General features: G+C 48.8%; 1 protein-coding gene across 6 annotated transcripts in view; it reads left to right on the forward strand.

Annotated features, from left to right (window-relative positions):
* RAPGEF1 (Rap guanine nucleotide exchange factor (GEF) 1) overlaps positions 1–19161 on the forward strand; it is a 93996-nt gene that overhangs the window by 5038 nt on the left and 69797 nt on the right. Inside the window, exon 1 of one of the 6 annotated variants that reach the window (XM_014529888.1) lies at positions 6045–6050. The exons of the other annotated variants lie outside the window; for them this stretch is intronic. The gene's annotated coding sequence lies outside the window, so the exon portion shown is untranslated. Of the gene's footprint in view, positions 1–6044; positions 6051–19161 lie in introns of those variants that run through there. 6 annotated transcript variants of the gene reach the window in all.

A 19161-nucleotide genomic window follows, 5' to 3' on the forward strand; every position in this document is an offset into this window, starting at 1 on the left:
TTTCTGGTCTTTATCCCATTGCTGTGGGCCGCGGTGGTGTCTGGTATCCACCTCTCGGCAGCACTCCAGAGAGTGCACGGCTGGTTGCTGCGCTCCGGCCGCCTGGCTCCGCACCTTCTAGCTGTGCCCTGTCTCTGCATCAGATTAATAATATCCCGTCCCTCAAAGCACCCTTGCAAGAGTTAAATGAGATCATTCGTGTAGAGGGGTCATAGCTTTAACATACAGTGAGCACTCAGTGATTAACTAACTCGTATCGTGCATCCCAGCTAGCAGTGTGATTTCATTAACTCTGTTTCCTTCTCTCAGTTGACGGGAACACATCCAGATGATCTCAGAGGTGTCTTTGCAGACTGTGAATCAGTGACCAGCGGCTGTGGCCACTGCCACTCATATCTGCGTGCTCCCCAGGTGTTCAGGACCTGCAGAAGGCATCATGCTGTTGAGCACCATGGTCACGGGGGCTTTTTACGGTGAATTTCTTTGAAAATGGTTATTACAGGATCAGACATAATTGAACTGTTCCTAGTTAGCGAAAATAATAAACGAACCAGGACAGTCCATTTTCCCATTCTGAGTACAGTGGCGTTGAATGTTGTTTTCCCCCATAATTCCATCGTGGTGAGAGCAGGGCCTCTGGAGCCTGGCTGGCCATGGTTGAATCCCTGCTCCTCTGGGTTCTAGTTGGCTCGTCTTGCCGGTTACTTAACTTCTGGGCCTTAGTTTCTCATCTGCATATAGTACCTCAGAGGGTGGCATAAAGTGCTTAAAACAGTGCCTGGCACGAAGTAAGTGTTTATTATTGTTGTTCTTCCTAGGTTAAATACAGAGAAACTGCATCTTATTTTAGTTGTAAAAATGTTACATTAAAGAAAAGTTTGAAAATATGGACAAAATGCAAAGAAGAAAATGCATGTTGAGTGTCTGAATCTAAAGAACTTAAAACAGAGTGAGCAGAAGTATTAGTTGTGGGTGTTCACCGTCTCCAGAGCATTGCACATGTATGCATGTTTCATGTCGCTGTGTCATGTGCAAATCGTTTCTTTGATTTCATGCCTCCCTGTGGTCTTCATAGCTACTGTGAGGGCTGTGACAGCCCATCATGCTGGTGTTCCATAACGTGCTAAATCACCCACCTGCTGATGGATATTGGAACTATTTCCCCTATTTGCTGTTGTAGGGAAGGCAACAATGTGTAGCTTTATTAGTATACTAGAGGCCTGATTCACACAGCCCTGGCTGCCTCGGCCCATCGCAGCCCCGGCTTCGTCTGGCAGATCATCCAGAAAGACGTCTGGAAGGTCGTTTGGCTGTCTGGTCTAATTAGCATGTTGCGCTTTTATTATTATAGATGTTTGTGATTCCACTGGATGATTCCTTAGGACAAGTTCCCAGGACATTTTCATGAATGATGGTTAAACATATCAGTTAGCCACAACCACATCAGCGTTGAGTATTACCATTTTGAAATTGTTTCTCTTGTAAAACTTAAACTGTATTTATTAATTCTATAGTGGTGAGTTACTTGATGGCATGGTGCTCAGAGAAAGGGAATAGAAGTTCAAAAGCCATTATCAGTGCTAGGAATCTATTTTTGTTTCAGAATTCTGCCCCCCCCCCCCCCCCCCCCCCCCCACCTTTGCATTGGACTTGGCTCAATCTCAATCTCATTCAAGTGCTGTGTTTCATAGGAAAGAGGCATAAGACTTTACTTGAGGATACCATTTACCATCACAACTTTTGTCTTCTGCCTCCCAGGGAGCAATGATTATTAAGCACTTTAATTTTCTCACATGAAGGGGAAAGAGTGAGCCCAGACGCGTTATTAGCACTGTTAGCGTGATGCTTACGTTAGGCAGTGTGACTAATGACCCAATGTGACTAATGACTCCGCTCTTCCTCTTCGCCACTTCTCTTGAGGGCTGATTCCTTACCATTTTCCACAGCTTCTTGTACATGATGGGGGCACCAACTCAGTTGTTATTAAAATAGATATCCTGCTATTAAACAGCTTAAGAGGGTGGTTTAAATAGACAACTGCAGAGCATCATGGTGTTAAAATAAATGTCATGAACAAAGACGATGTCTGCGCCTTTTCATTGGTGAGATTCGAGGCCATGTTTGGAAGTGACCATAAATAGGGTTCGGGGTAAGAGAGGTGTTCAAAGCGAAGGTTATGTGACATGCTGACGGAATCATAGTCTTGAGCTAGAAAGGCACGGTAAACAGGTTCTAAAATGATTCCTTAGTTTTACCAATGAAGAAAGTGAGGCTTAGAGAAGTAAAGTAACTTGTCTGAAGTCCTGCCGCTCGTCTGTGGCATGGCGTCTCCGGTGGCAGGACAGTAAAATAACAGTGATTAATAAGGTAGTAACATGGCCCTGGGCCGGTGGCTCAGTTGGTTGAGCATCGTCCCATGCACCAAAAGGTCACCGGTTTGATTCCTGGTCAGGGCACATACTCAGGTTGCGGGTTCCATCCCTAATTGGGGTGCATGCAGGAGATAACTGATTGATGTTTCTCTTTCATATCAGTGTTTCTCTCTCTCTCCCCCCTTCTCCTCTCTCTCTCAAATCAATAAAAACATTTTAAAAATAAGGTATGTAATGTTAATACAAAACATACAGCATATTGTATATGTCATGATTATATATTTTATAGGTATATCTTTGCATTATAGAATATAACATGTTTAGTATGATATATTTTAGATATAGCTATCATATACACAATATATAATGACACAATAGTATATGTAATAGTTATACAGTACTAATAGATTGGTCTATAATACTGCCATTTGATGAAAGTTCACTGTATGCCAGGCGTGATGCTAAGAGATCTGCTGTACCTTGAGGGCTTCCATAGTCGGTGTTTTTGTTAAGTGAAAGATCAGATGTAGGAAATGGAAACCATAAATGTGAAGGAATTTTTCTCATGAGAAGTGTGGGGTGTTGTTTTGGGTGTGGGTAAGAAAGGGGAAGGAAACGTCACTTTGTCATCAGATATTTCCAAATTTAGAACAATATCTGTGCCTTACCATTGGCTTTAGGATATGCTTTACCCTGGGAACATGCATAAAACACATTTCCATGTTTGGCTCTTTCTTTTCCAGCTGCATAGAGGGTGTCACCATTGTTTAAGATAGTAACAATGGCCAGTGGTCACTTTATAATTACCTTTTGGTGATTGCTTTTAGGGCACTTGATTTCGGAAGTCACTTCTGAAATACCCAGATGACTGTTTCTGGGGACTTTGTGGGCCACAGTTGGGGAATTTGCCCCAGGATGGTTCATCTGTGTTGAGTGGGTGAACTTCTTAAAGGGCCCAACAGTGAATACTGTAGGCTTTGCAGGGCCAAGAGGCAAAATGAAGATTATCATGTAGGTACTTGTATAACCAGCTAAAATGAAACCACTTAAAAATGTGAAAACTGTTCTTTGCTTGCCAGGCTATAAACAAGCAGCCTGCACAAACTACCAGGAGGCGGGAGGTATTCAGGCCATGGGCAGAGATTTGCCAACCCCTGCATTACCAGGTCTTCTTAGTTCAGGTGCTCTCTGCTGTCATTATTGCCCTGGAACTCAGAAGCAAGTTACTCATCAGCTACCAAAAATATCTTCAAATTTTCAGGCCAGAGGAGGACTTAAATATCATCGTCCAGCTGCCTCCTTTTTATAATTGGGATTGCTTAGCGGAGCCTTCTGCTTTCTAGTCTATCGCATGCCCATTTGGGTCTTTGTCTATAAGCATAGTTCTTATCAGTACATGATGAGAAAACGGATGATGAGAGGCTTGAAGAACCTGGTGCTATTGAATGTAGAGGCCGTAAATAGTCTTCCTTTACCATTAAATGGGACACTACTAAAAAACTCTACAGTCATTCATTTATTGATAGATGGGTGCTCATTCATTCAAGAAATATTTGTTGAATGGCCTATGTCAGGCACTGTTCTAGGCATGGGGGACACCTAATGAAAAATGAAGACATCATACCCTCCTGAGTTCACTGTGTGTATATAAAACAGGTAAATATAAAGTCTGTTGGGTGACAGGCTTCATATAGAGAAGAAGGCGGGGAAGGGGATAGGCGGTCCCAGGCTAGGGGACGGGGGGGAAGGGGGTGCCCAGCGGTGAGGAGTTGGGGGAGAGTGCTGCAGCTGTCTGAGCAAGAGCACGCTAGGAAGACTGGCTGGGTTGAGGGCCTGCGGTGGGAGCTCCCACTTGTAGGAAGACCACAAGGCCAGTGTGGCTGGAGTGGAGTAGACTCGGGGGGCGGGGACAGATAAGAAATGAGGTCAGGGATGCCTGGCCAGAGTGGCTCAGTGGTTGAGCGTTGCCCTATGAACCAGGAGGGTTGCCTGGGTTGTGGGCTTGATCCCATAGTGTGGGGCGTGCAGGAGGCAGCCGATCAATGATTCTCTCTCATCATTGGTGTTTCAATCTCTCTCTCCCTCTCCCTTCCTCTCTGAAATCAATAAAAAATATGTATATTTTAAAAGAGTATATTTAAAAAAAGAAAAAGGTCAAGGAGTAGCAGGTCATGTAGAACCCCGCAGGTAACTGTCAGGAGTTTGAAGGGAGAGCGGTGGGGTTTGCTGAAGGGTGGCGTGTGGGGTGTGAGAGAAGAAGAGAGGGTCAGGAATGACTGATGTTCTGGCCTGAGCGGCTGCTGCTATAACAAGCAGGGTGCCAGTGGAGCAGCGTCGGGGAAGATGAGGAGCCGTGTTTGGTACAAACTGGGTTTGTGGTGTCTAGTAGAGATCTGGAAGGAGGCGGCCGGTAGGCAGTCAGACATAAGAATCGGGCGTTCAGAGAAGAGAAGTCAGGTTTTTTGAGTCTTTGACACGTGAGGCTGGACGAGATTACGAAGGAAGTGAGAGAACAGAAGGGGTCAAGCCTGAGCCCAGGGCACTCCCGCATGAGGAGGTGGAGATGTGAGCGACCCTCCCATAAGGTAGGAGGAAAAGCAGGAGACTGGTGCCCTAGGAGCCAAGTGCAGAAAGCTAGGAGCAGGAGGGAGCGAAGGTGACAAATGATGCTGACTTGAGCCAAGTCACATGAGGACTGAGACTTGACCATAGGATTTAGTCACATGGTGGTCACCGGGAACCTTGACAAGAAGGCCCAGTGCTGTGTTGGGGGGAGGGGGTTTAAAAGAGAATGGGCAGAGAGGACTGGGACAGTGAGCATGACGATTCTTTGAGGAGCTTTGCTGCAAGAGGGAGCAAAGACAAGGAGGTGGTTGTTAAAGGTAGTGGGGTCAGGGAAGGCTTTTTAAAAGGGAGGAATAATGGTGTGATTGGATGCTAATGGGAATGATGCAGTAGAAAAGGAAACGTTGATGGCTGGGGGAATTACCAGACAAGAGAAAAGTGGTAATTACAATAGCTGCTTGTCATTGAGTAGCTCTAGCAGTCAGTGCGTGCTAACAAATCACCCCAGTGTTTAGTGACTTAGAACAACAGCTATTTAGTTCATGCTTCTGCGGTGGCAGTTTATGCTGGGGTCCATCGTGTCTGTGCTCAGCTGCTGGAAGGGCTCATCTCTGTGTCAGCAGTGTGCCCGGGACCCTGACCTCTGTGATCTGACTGCCCAGCCCTTGAGTTTGGTGCAAGAGCCTCAGTGTTTCTCTGCCCCCATCCTTACAGTGTCAGAACCTGTTGGCAGCAGGACTTGAGCAGCTGCCTCCATTAGCTCCTTAGGAAAGCAGCTGGAGAGATGGTCAGTGTGGGTGCTGATGTCACAGTCTCAGAAAAGACGATACCTGTTTGGCAAGCAGAGACTATCATGAAGATATTTTTTAAAGCTGTCTGTATAGAGGGAGCAGATAAGTGAGTAATTCAGGTAAATCAAGCGTTACTTTGCTATAAGGTGCCCAGGAGTCTTGCCTTCCTTAAAGTCCCTGGCTCAGGATCGCAGCGAGCTGGGAGGGAAGGATTCTCTGACCGCTTGGACAAGGGTTGTAGGAGAAAAGAGCAGTCAAGGGTGACTATCTGGATGGAGTCGCCATCAGCTCCGATGGGGACGACTGGAGTGGCAGATCGAGAGTTCAGTTCCAAGAGCCTGTTATGTTCTTGTGGAAATGCCAGTGGACAGTTGGAGAGGTTAATTTATTACAGGCCGTGGACTTAGGGTCTTCAACTTCATTCTCTCCTAAAACTCTTCTTAGTTGAGAAAGGCAGAAACCAAATCAGCCCCCAGGTGAACACCTAATTACGCTCATATAAATATATGAAAGATCAGAGCTGTGATGGGAGGGGTTAAGCAGAAGGAGCGAGCATATTCTAGACTGTCTGGTGGCGACTTCACTTTGACTTTAGGACTGATTTGGCACTCTCTGTGTCGATGCCTGGTTGTGTAGTGGAGTTGCATTTTCTGTGGGCGCAGGGGTTGGGTTTGAATAAAAGTAGACGGCAGCAGTTGTGTATGCTCAGAATTAACCTTGAAAATCCTTACTGGAGACCAGCAAAGTCCCTTCTCCTTCCAGCATTGAACAGAATGCTGTTTCTTACAGCAGCGTCTGCCAGCCACCCAAGGTCAGTTCCACTCGGCTCCTTGTGTTCTTACATCAAGTTGTATTTGAACCCAGTCACGCCCATCCTGTACATACCAGCTTTGCTGCTTCCCCACTAAAGGGCAAAGCTGAGCAGTTTAACAGAGTGGACTCACAGAGCTGCAAGTATTGACTCTCTTCCCGTTAAAGAAAAAGCTCGCTGACCCTGCTTAGGGGAAGCATAGGAACTAGCTGTATATTTAGGCACGTGTTGTAAAAAGAAAACTGTTATCTTTAAACAGTAGAACCTTGTTAGTGAAGTGAGGCATTCACACCACGGAGGCATGAAAGAACTGAGGAGGTGGCATCTCACCCCTCCTGCCTCCTTTCACCTGGGCCATCTGCTCATGAAGGGACAGGGACAGCGGTTTGCCTAAAATAGCCTTCCTCCCTCTCCCTCCCTCCTCCCCTCTGTCTGCTCTGCTCTTCCCTGTCCCTGACCGAATCCATCGGGTTCATGAAGTCTGGCATGGGCTCTTACTTCCGTCTTCGGCTGATGACTTGGCATGCGGACAGTGCTTGTCACCACCTGAAAGCCAAATGATGTCGTAGTGATTTCAGCAGAGAAAAGTGGTAAGAACAACATCTGACACGCATTTGAACATCTTGAACCCAAAACACCATCCTGCCACTCTCCACGCCGCGCTGACATTGTAACTGGGGATGCGGTCTCAGGAAACCACTGTCCATATGTTCAGTCAGCATTGTTCACCAGGATGTCCAGGGAGTTTCCTTTTATTTGCATTGAACTGTAAACTTGGTTTGATTTGATGGTTGTACAGGAGCTATGAGCATGTGGCAGGCAGACTGTCGGGTGGCCTCCTGGATGCTGTCTCCCGGTGTTCACACCTTTGTCTAGTCCTTGAGTGTGGCTAGGCCCTTGACTCACTCACTGCTAATCAAAACATGGCGGAGGGGGTGGGCTCTCTCAGCCCTGCTTGGGAGTTGTTATGTAAGACTGTCCCGCTAGCTTGGGAGAAGTAAGAGCCTCCTCATATCAAGCGGCAATGAGCAGCCTCCAGCCTCCAGTCAGCAACGTGCCAGGGAGTGCAACCTGATAGCTGTAAGGACATGAATTCTGCCAACAGCGAGGGCGCTTGGCCACGGGCCTCCCCTGGTCAAGCCTACACATGCGACCTCAGCCCTGCCAACACCTTGGTGCAGCCTTGGTGCAGCTCCTTGGAGCTGAGCCTGGACCCTGACCCACAGGGATTCCAAAAGAGTAAATGTGCAGCTTTTGTTACCCAGGAGTAGAAGACTATTACAAAGCATGGGGAGGACACACCAGTTTTCATTGGTTCACTGGAGGCCCAGTGCACGGATTCGTGCACCAGTGGGGTCCCTCAGCCTGGCCTGTGGGGATTGGGCTGTGCACCGGGCCTCTAGTGTGCATATACAATCTTTGGTTAATCTCTTCCCACCCTCCTCCTCCCCCCTTCCCTCTGAGATTCATCAGTCTGTTCCATGTTTCCATGCCTGTGATTTCCACTCCTGCGTTGAGCGTCTACCTCCTGGTGGTCATTGTGCATTATAGCTACCGGCCGGTCGGCCAGTTGGCTGGTCGCTTAGGCTTTTATATATATAGGTAGTTACCATTATAAAGTCCATGCTACCCTGGGAATCTGCAGGAGGGTTTTTTTGCCCACAGCCTTTAGCCTGGCTGGCGTGGCTCAGTTGGTTGAGCATCATCCCATGAACCAGAAGGTCAGGGTTCGATTTCCCGTCAGGGCACATGCGTTGTGGATCCCCAATGGGGGGGTGTGCAGGAGGCAGCTGATTGATTCTCATCATTAATGTTTCTATATATCTCTCCCTCTTTTTCCCTCTCTCTGAAATCAATTTAAAAAGCATGAAAAAAATTGACCTTAAATTGTCAGTTCACTTGACAAGAGTGGAATAGGACTGGTAGTTTAGATAAAAACATGTGTCAGTGTTAAGTTTAATGAAGTTGATACTGTTCTGCGGTGATGTCAACAGTCTCCCTATTCTTAGGAACTGCTCACTAAGTGCTCAAGGGAACATGCTGTAATGTATGAAACCTAGGCTCCAGCGGCTCAGGAAAAATGTACATGCAGCATCCAGATGCAGCCGTGTGTGTGTGTGTGTGTGGTATCCCCCGCTTCACAAAGGTCACTCGGAGGAGGTCCAGAGGCCTTTCCTCGGAGGATGGAGGCTCGAGCTTGGGCTGCTGCTTTGCATGCCCTGCGCTTACCCCCTGGACAGAGGGGCTGCTGGTCATGTCGCTAGTGTCTGATGTGGTTACTGTGTAAAAAAGCTTAATTCTCAGGTAAATACATGTTCTCTCATTTATTACTCGCAGCAGCCCTTTGTGGTGGGTGCTGTTGTTTTCTCCATTTTGCTAACGAGATGTTGAATTAATTATCCAAGTTTTCAGAACCAGATCGTGGTGGAGCCGGCTTGACCGCAGGTGACCCACAGTCCTGTCCCTGCTTGGTTACCGTGGAGCTGCAGCCCAAGAAAACATCCCACCTAGTTCCCTTCGTTCCAACTGACCACCCTGGAGCCTGGTTTCCCTGGAGATTGGCTTCTAGAGCAGCGGTTCTCAACCTGTGGGTCGCGACCCCTTTGGGGTCACCACAACATGAGGAACTGTGTTAAAGGGTCGCGGCATTAGGAAGGTTGAGAACCACTGTTCTAGAGGCTTCACGATCCACACTTCCTGTATGGCCCGCATGCCCATCCTGTCAGGAGTTCCCATCGTGGCAGGGCCGCAGTGTGGTGGTGATGGCGCTCTTGTTCACCACAGGCCGCCAGTGCTGCAGCGCCTGACTTTTTGGTCTGTCTGTGCCCGCTGCCCTATTCTGTCTCGCTACTGCCCTAGACCTTAGCCAGTTCTCATAAATAGCTGGGGGAATGGTGAAACCAGGCCTCCAGCTCCCTGGGTAACCTTGGGCTCTTTGAGGCCCGATTCTCTGAGGGGGAAGTGGGCTGCCTGGTTCTTCCCCTCCCTCAATGTGGAGGCTGGCCTCCAGGCATTTCTTCTGCACCCTAAGTCCCTGCTAGTACCAGGAATGCTGACAGTCCCCACGGGCACGGACGTGTGTCAGACCTTAGTCATCAGTACTTTACCACATTGAATTTAGACTCAGAACTCAATGTTGACGTGACCGACATCTCATTTCTGCCAAAAATGGGTGGGGGAAAACCGTATTTCCATTAAGTTCTTTTTTTAGAAAATATATTTTTATTGATTTCAGAGAGGAAGGGAGGAGAGAGAGATAGAAACATCAATGATAAGAGAGAATCATTGATTGGCTGCCTCCTGCACACCCCCTACTAGGGATCGAGCCCACAACCCAGGCATGTGCCGTTGACCAGAATCAAACCTGGGACCCTTCAGTCCCCAGGTTGACACTCTATCAACTGAGCCAAACCAGCTAGGGATCCATTAAGTTTTTTAAGGGTTCTTTCTGTGTTACGTTGGAGCTCCTGAAAACAACACACCAGGCTATACTAATAGCTTAGCTTCCCTAAGAAGTGCCTTCACTGATACAGATATTAAGTGGTTATTTGAAGAATGTTGTAGAGCTTGTAAAACTAAAACTGAAACCCAATTCACAGTGTCACTTTACATCCTTCTTGGAATTCCTTCTGAAATGTTATACTGGGAGAAGTTTCCCTTTTCTGTGGAGTTCATACATTTTCTTTGGATGGTCAGAATTAACCCATCCTGTATACCTTTTCCCTTTGCTACCAGGAAACTTAGAACCGAATGACGATCGCTAAGTTGCAATAAATTTTGTGTTCCAAGCTTCTGATCCTATTCTCTTTTAAGCCGTCGTCTTTGTTGCGTTTTAGTGTTGCCTAAACAAACATCTACCGTGAAGAGAAGGTTTGCTGTGAAACTTTACACATCAGTTCTGTGGTTTGCCTTGACCCTGCCTCTGAGTAGAAGCAGCAGTGAGTGTGTGAGATGCGTTACTAGGTGTGTGTTTTAACTAATGTGGACAACAGCTTGTTGACCTGTGCCCTGGTGTGAACTCTGAATTCTGCTTCTACTCACCGGGTCAAGTCCCATGATGTAATTTTGATTGAGGAGAATTTGTTCTGACCTGGAGTGACTCTGTGGGATTGGTGCGGGCCCACTCGAGTGTTAACGACAAGTCCTATGGCAGATGGGTCGCTTGTTTGCCTTCTGGCTGCTTGCTTTTGCTTTTCGTTTGCCCTCCCCTTCCCTTGACAGAGGGGAGAGGAGGCCAACTCTTGGCAGATGCTGTTCGCAGGACCCTTAGGTAGGGGAGGAAACTAATTTTAGTTCTGTTTTTAATGTTATGGTAGTTTGGTTACGTTTTTTCCTCTGAGGGTAGGGCATTTTAGCTTTTGTTTTTGCTTCTGCATTTCCTGTGTATACCTCCTGAAGCAAAATGGACTGCTAAAAATGTCACTTGGTGTTTACTTTGTGCCTGGAATAACATTCAAGGCTTGTGAGCACCAAGTCACTAAAATAGTTTTAGGAGGAAAGAAATGTTGTCTGTTACTTTTTTACATTTTCAGTTGATGTTCTGTGCCTACTTTAGTTGGGGAGACATTAACTATTCCTTTCATCAATGAATACAGTAACATTTTATTTGCTGGCACCTTGTACCTTTGCTTGTATACAGAATACCTCACTTCTCAAAGCACAGTCAATTTTGGAGGAAAATCCTGGTTAAAGAGGAAAGTTGCTGGCAAACACAGGTGTGTTGCTGCTGCTCCAGTAAACACCAGCGAGCAGCTGTGTGCACATCCGTGTGATCAGAGCTTGCACACATGTGCCTGTTACAGTGCAGTAAACACCAGCGAGCAGCTGTGTGCACATTGTGTGATGAGAGCTTGCACACGTATGCCTGTCACAGTGCAGTAAACACCAGCGAACAGCTGTGTGCACATCCGTGTCCTCAGAGCTTGCACACATGTGCCTATCAAAGTAGACTTGGGCTTGTTCCCTAGTGACCCCAGTGCCTTGCACACAGCAAGCACTTTGTAAATATTTGTGGGATAAATGAAGTCTGTATATTAAGTCCTCACTTAATGTCATAGATAGGTTCTGTGAACCAACGTATAACAAACCAGTTGTACCACAGGCTAACAGGAGTCAACAAGAGTTAAATTCCTGTGGCATCTCATCAACATTAGAAGAATCTGCTGTATCCTGTTGTCTATAAATTGGCAAACTGCTATGGTGACCACACGCCCCAGTTTCTTTCTGGGACAACCTTGGGACAGAATAAGAGGACCAGGGCGGGTTCGGGTACTCTTTAGTTACTCCTGCAAAAGTGTCCTGAACTAGTGGTCCGTTTGTGACCGGACAACATCTGCACCCATCAAAGGAAGTGGTTTGTTTGAAGCCAAGTAAAGTCCTCTCTTTATTTCCACTTGCATCCCTGAATCTTTCCACTGCCTTGGAGATGTTAGCACAGCTCTCAGGCTTCGTCTGCTGTGGTGGGGACACTGCCTACAGGGGAGGCGGCCCCTGCGCAGGGCCTTTCCATGTGGTGTGGGAGGTGCACAGGTCGGTGGGAAGAGCACTCTTGATAGACCCCTGGAGTTCCAGCTCTTTCACTCAGCCTTTTCTTTCCTCTGAGTGAGAGGGAGGAATCCCTGTGGGCAGCCAGGCTTGGAGCAGAAGCTGCTCTGATTGGGCAGAAAGAGGTTATTGTAGGCATTTCCTGCTCACACTTTTCTCTTTGACTTCCCATCCATTCGTTAAGGAAGACACTTGGATGGCATGATGAAGAGAGTGAGCTTGGAGCCCAGATGAGCAGCTGAGTTCAGGCTGTTTCCCGATTGCTGTGTGACTTTGGACCTAGTTATTTCTCTGAGCTTTAGTTTCTTCATCGGTAAAATAGCCATTAAAGTAATGTCTGCCTGGCAGGGCTGGCATAGTAAGTGCTTAATAAATTAGGGGCCGTTTGAAGGAGACTGTGAGGTGGAATAGGTTGGGTTATAGGTAATCCTTGACTAACACTGTCTTAAGTTCCTTTTTATTCTCACTTCCTGTGCTCTCTGCACATGGGGATTTTGCCTTGTGGTGGTTTCTGTAAGGCAGGGTTGGAGGGATCATTTTTTGTCTGAACATCAAGACCACCAGTACGTTGGTAATGAATCTCTGGTGAAAGGAACCCTGCTGGGCACCGTGTTTAGATTTCTGATGGACTCTCACAGCAGGTGACGAGAGCACGAGAACCTGTGCTACCTCCCCCACTGGAAATGCACTGCCCAGCACCCTCAGGAGCTGTCGGCCCCTGGCCCAGGAGCACCCACCTCCCGGCCTGGCCTCGGTGGTACTACTTGCTCTTGCCACTCCCTCAGGCTACTATACTGACCTCTGTCTGGTCTCCTGATTCACCACGACCCTCCTGGCCCAGGCCTTCCCAGCATGCTCTTCCCTCTGCCAGGAACACCTTCCCTCAGTCCACACCCCAACGCCCTCTAGGAAGAAAACGAAAATCTGGCCATTGGCAGTCAACCTTTGAGGCTTCTGTTGAAACCAGTTTCCTGCAGGGTTAAGTGCGATCTCCCACCTTGAAAGATGACATTAAAGCACACCCCTTCTCTGCTCCCTCCCCTCCCTCCTCACTACCCACTCCACCAGCATTTCCTGCACCTCCCTCGGAAATTACAAATTACTCGGGCTTGCACTCTGGTCTCAGCCCGCCTTTGGGGAGAGCCAGACCAAGGCTCAAGCACTCAGCACCCTCCCCAGATTTGGTTAAGAATCTTCTGGCCAACGCCCCACTTCCGCAGCTGTCACCGCATCGCCCTTGTGATGGGTGCTCCGGGTCTTTCTCAGCCCAGCCACCGAGTATTGGGCTAGAAAAGTGCTGTGTGCCATGACAACTCGGACAGTCAGCCTTCTCTGCCCGCGTCCGCTTTCTCTGGAGAGGACTGAAGGGATGGGTGGGGTCTCCTTTGGCACCTTCAGCCTGGAGCCTCGTGGCGACATTTACATTTACCACCGGGACACCATCAAGCAGTTACTACTACTCTGAGCTCCTGCCATGCCCAGGCCAGCAGGGTACATCAGGGCCACATGCCATGCGTGGCTACAGGCCTAGGAGGGGGACCTCATGCAGGAGAACAGGTTATTCCTTGACCAGGTGTGGAGCTCTAGATTTCCTCATACCTGGGGAGAGGCCCACAGTGGGGACCGCTCATACTTTGGGGAGCTGGCCTGGGCCTACCCCACCAAGCCCATGGCTGTGCTAACTCGGCCTGTTCTGGGCACAGCATTTACAAACCCGGCTCCCGATCAGGAGGGCTTATCCCAAGGAATGTCCTGGCCTGAGATGAAAACTTCCCCTGCTAACAGTCACCTGCCTGTCACTTTGTGTGCAGTGGGCTCTGCTGGGCTTGCACTCAGTCCCTCCCCAGCTTCCTAACAGATGTGCTGCTTTCCCCAGTCTCTGTCTGAGTGTGCTGCAGTCACCTGGGGGACTAGTTAAAGCCAGTTCCGGGTCCCTCCCACGGGGACCCTGATCACTTGGTCCGTGTCGGTGGGGAATGAATGGCATGCTGACCAGCTCCAGTCATGTCGACTCTGCTGTCTACTGCACAGCCCTCCCCTTCTCGCCACTGCCACTTAGGGAAGGAGTAACACAGTTTTGGGTCATGAAATTATTACAGTGGGTTAAAAAGTGAAATCAGCCCTAGCTGGTTTGGCTCAGTGGATAGAGCGTCAGCCTGTGGACTGAAGGATCCCAGGTTCGATTCCAGTCAAGGGCACATGCCCAAGTTGTGGGCTCGATCCCCAGTGTGGGGCATGCAGGAGGCAGCTAAGCAATGATTCTCTCTCATCATTGATGTTTCTATCTCTCTCTCCCTCTCCCTTCCTCTCTGAAATCAATAAAAATATATATTAAAAAGTGAAATTGAATTTGAATCTTTTAGATTTTTTTATATACTTTGTGTACTTGATTTTAATAGAAATCCATGTCTTATTTGGTTTGTGGTCAAAAAACATTTGAAAGAACACGTAATAAACACTATGTGTTAGCTCGTCAAAAAAAACCCAAAAAACATTTGAAAGCCAGCAATAGCCTCTGCCCTTAGAAATGACCCTCCTGTTGGTGCATGATCCTGAGTTTCAGAGCAGGGCAGGCTGCCCACCCAGTGCCTAGTGACTGTGGGTAAACGCTAGGCCTGCAGCAGCTCCTCCTTGTGTAGTGAGGGAGAAGGGTCTTCAGCAGTTCAAGTTGGTTGTAATCAAAATAAGTTTCATGAAATAGGATTTAGCCTTATCACTTGCAGGGCCTTCTGCTGTTTTCTGTTCTGCTTCATGTTTAACCCACAGAATTGATTTGGGGACCTGCTAATGGGTTGTGACTTGCAGTAACTGTTAGCAGGAGAAGTAGATACACATCTGCCCACCAGTGCCGGCTCGGTCAGGTCTCTCTCTCAGGACTGCCTTTTCTCACCCAGCTCAACCCCATCCCTTTGCATTGTCCACAGAGGATCCTGCAAGGTTGGCTCAGCTCACAGCTCCAGGACTTCCTTCATGAGCTTTTCCTGGACCTCTCAGGAAGTAAACCCTTTATTTCTCTGCATTTGACTCGCTCTGTGGTGTGTTGGAGCCCTGGGTGTATGGCTTTCCTTCCTTGGTAGCTTATAAACCACTTGAGGGCAGAGCCTGCAGTCCCGTTCAGCCATGGACCTTCTGCGGATCCAGATGCCCAGCGTCAGGCTAGTGGAAAAGCTCAGCCAAATTGCGCTCAATGTGTGGGCGGCCTGGGGCCTGCATTCAGTGTTTAACATTGTTTCAATAGGAAAGTGCCTTCTGATGCCAGACGGCTGGCTGAAAGGACAGGCCTCCGCTTCTTTCTCTCCCGTGTGGCCTGTGCCAGTCCTTCCTCCCTGACATGCTGCGGTGGAGGCTTCACACAGACGGCAGGAAGGAGGCTGCCTCCTCGGGGCTGATGGTCCTTTATTTATTTATTTAAATTGATTTCAGAGAGGAAGGGAGAGATAGAAACATCAATGAAGAGAGAGAATCATTGATCAGCTGCCTCCTGCAGACCCCCTACTGGGGATCGCACCTGCAACCCAGGCAAGTGCCCTGACCGGGAATCAAACCGGGACCCTTCAGTCCGCAGGCCGACGTTCTGTCCACTGAGCCAAACTGGCCGGGGTTGTTTGGTCCTTTCAAAAGAACTTCGATTCTAGACTTAAAGAATACCACTGCTGAGGGAGAATAAGGGGAAATGAGATTCCTTCTCGAAAAATGCACGTGTTTTCTGCTCTGAGGATTCTAGAGTAAAGCAACGGGGTTGCCCCTAAAGGCACTCCCTGGGGTGGGGTGGGTTTCCTAGTTCTGAACAAGAAAGAGAATTTGGAGTTAGAGGAATGTTATTTGACTGAGTCCAAGGTCCAGGAGAGGGAATCTTGAGCCCTGGCCACTGAGAACTGGATGTTAAAAACATATAGGTCTTTTTGTTACAAATCACAGGCTGTTAAAGGTATAAATCCTCTGACTTCAGAAAACCTCCTCCTCCCAATGCTGTTAGCCGAACCTTGGCAACTTCAGCCATCACTGGAATATATATTCTTCTGCAGCTTGTGGATTTGGAGGCTGTTTAAAAAGTGAAATCAGCCCTAGCTGGTTTGGCTCAGTGGATAGAGCGTCAGCCTGTGGACTGAAGGATCCCAGGTTCGATTCCAGTCAAGGGCACATGCCCAAGTTGCGGGCTCGGTTCATTCATAATCCCACCTCTCAAGCTGAGAGCGCCAGTGTATAAACTTGGCCTCGCCCCTCGCAGGAGACTGCTGAGATTTCACCACTGACAGTATTTTTAGCCCAGGCGCTAGCGCAGCCAGGAGGGCTTTGATGTGCTGTGCTGTGAGTGAGCCCCTGCTTGGACGTTTCCAGAAGGGGGTGATTCACTTTTACAAGCAGTCCTGGCCTGGAAGTCTTTTCTTCTGCTCTTGTGATGACTTGCTCCCCTGGTGATCAAAGTTGTGAACACATCTAATAAACGGCATATGTGCTAGGCTTCAGCTTCAAGAAGGGGGAGAGGAGGCCTACGCTACGGAAGATGTGCCATCTGAGTCGGAAGCCAGGGGTGGGGACACAGCCCTTCTCTTCTGTTCCAGAGAAAACGGTGAGAATACGGCTGCCTCTCCTCCACCCCGCCCCAAGCCTGGGAGGCCAGAACGGTGCCTTTGGAGAAGTGGTCAATTCAGAGCCCTCTGTGTCTTCAGAAATTTCCCAACCAGCCATTTGCTGCCTCTCTGGCTCCGTGTGAAACACCCAAAGCCTGGAGCTGTTCCTGTAAGCTCAGCTCTCCCTTCACCCTGGGGGGCAACCTGGGTTTCCATTCAAGGACCCTGGCACCCGTAGCCATCCTCCTGAGCGGGGCTGTGAGATCTCACGGGGCCTGTTTGCACCCCAGCACTCCTCACTCGGTCTCCCTACAAACCTGGGGGCTCCTTGGAGGGAGGAGCTGTGTCTCCTCTTTCTGAGCCCAGCCCTTTCAAATGCTTGGCATGGAAATATTTGTGGAATGAATGAATGAGAGACAGCAGACACCATATAGTTCCGCTCTGCACCGTTTCCCTGAGGTGCTAGGGAGGGGAAGGGACTGCAGGTGGCCCCTGTCCCTCCACTTTCTTCACTTGGCAGCGTCCCACGCCGCTGGGATTGTGGCTCCCAGCTCCTCTCCCTGGTGCTTGGGACATAAATAAATGGATATGTGCTCACTGACAAATGAAAATGTTGTTTTTCCTCTGGAAGCCCAGAGGGTGGCCTGACAAATAATGAGTTCCCAGAGTCCCTGAGCGGGGCTGAGTGCAGCTGAGGCCACGGAGTCGCTCTCTGCAGCAGCGTCCACGCCACCAGCGCAGGTACGCCCATCACTGCAGCCTGGCCCCAAGTAAGCTGCTGCCTGCCCCCAGCGCGGACTGCTCTGCTGGTGACATGATGCTAAAGAATATGCTTGTGGCCCTTGAGGAGCATTGGAATTCTAAACTGGCACCAGTCCTAACATACAAGTTCCTGAGGGAAGGAGGCTGCTCCAAACAACTCCACCTAAAGGACAAAGGTTAGGGCGGACTCGCTTCCTGCTGCGGCCAGGATCCTGAGATGTGATGTGCGTTGGCCCAGAATAAACTTTTCTATTCCTCCCCCGCCCTTCTGGTCTCCAGAAGTAAAACTCTGCAGACATCTCTGGCTTTAAGAATCTCTAGGTCAGTTCCAAACAGTAATGAAAAGAACGGCTTCCTGGGCAGAAGGCCTCCCTGGGGACAGGCTGGCTGACCTGGAGTGGCTCACAGCCCGTGGTGGGGCCACTGCTGTCTTGTTGTGATGTGTGTGTGACATCACATACGTGGGGTGGGGTGTGGTGTTAGGGCCCTGTGACTTGGTTTTCTCATCTGTCACCTGTTAATAAGAAACTTCCCTGCAGTGTTAGTGTAAGGGTCAGGGACAATATGTGGACTTCCCGCCGAGGGCCCGGCTTCTAGTGGGATATTTAAAAACAGGAGCTACTGATCTAGCCATTGAGCTGGGCTCCACAGGGAACGCAGCTCTCCATCCAGAGGAGGCCTTCCCTCTCCTCCTGGGGTATCCGTGTGTGATTATCTTTTAATCCTCAGCCCAGGAGATGTTTTTCATTGATTCTAGAGAGAGGGGAAAGGAGAGGGGGGGGAGAGACAAACATCAATGTGAGAGAGAAATATTGATCGATTGCCTCCCACATGCATTCCAGCTGGGGGATTGAAACCGCAACCTGGACAAGTGCCCTGACCAGGAATCGAACCATAGATACTTAGGTGCACGGGAGGAGGCTCAACCAACTGAGCCACATGGGCCAGGGCTGTGTGTTATTTTACAATAGGAGGAAGTCTTGGGAAAACTCGGTGTGGGTTTATTCAGAGCCCTCTCAGAAGGTGGGGGTGCTTCCCAGGAGACCACCTGCATGCTTTCTTCACATGGAAACATTTGTTTGCTGGAGGCTGAGGCTTCTGTTGAAACCCTATGAGATACTTCAGGTAGTGGCTTCTCTTTTCTTTCTTATGTTGCTGAAAGTTGAGAGGCAGTTGCCCATCAGGTTCAGTTGGATCTAACAGCCCAGACAATGTCACCAAGAATTTAACTTCTCCTCATCTCTGTTCTACTGTTTGTAGAATTGGGTTATACTTTTTTTTACTAAAGTATAACATGTAAAAAAGTGCTCAAATCAAGGAACCATCTCTATTTTTAAATTAGTGTGTTAAATAAAAATTGTCCACCCAAAGTGACAGCCGTTATCTCAGAAACACTTGTGTAGCCGCAGATGGTATTTATGGGATGTGAGGCACTGCGCTGAGTGACTGTGGAGTCCTTGATTACATTCTCCCAACAGCCCAGCGAGGTGGGGCTAGTTCTCCCCATTGTACAGGTGAGAAAGGTAAGGCCCCAGGAAGCACACTTGTTCGAGTCACACCATTGAGGTTTCACTTCCACCAGAACTGGGGGTGCAGTGAGCATTCATGGGCTGTCCTGGGCCATGTGTGGAGGTTAGCATTGCTCCTTGCTACATTTCACCACAGTAGGATAGGACGTCAGTGCCACCATGTGTGTCCATGGTCCCTGCCACCAAAAAAAATCCCTTTGCTTGTTGGGAAGCGAT

The sequence above is a fragment of the Myotis brandtii genome, unplaced genomic scaffold, assembly GCF_000412655.1.
Source record: "Myotis brandtii unplaced genomic scaffold, ASM41265v1 scaffold699, whole genome shotgun sequence".
Classification (NCBI taxonomy): Eukaryota; Metazoa; Chordata; class Mammalia; order Chiroptera; family Vespertilionidae; genus Myotis; species Myotis brandtii.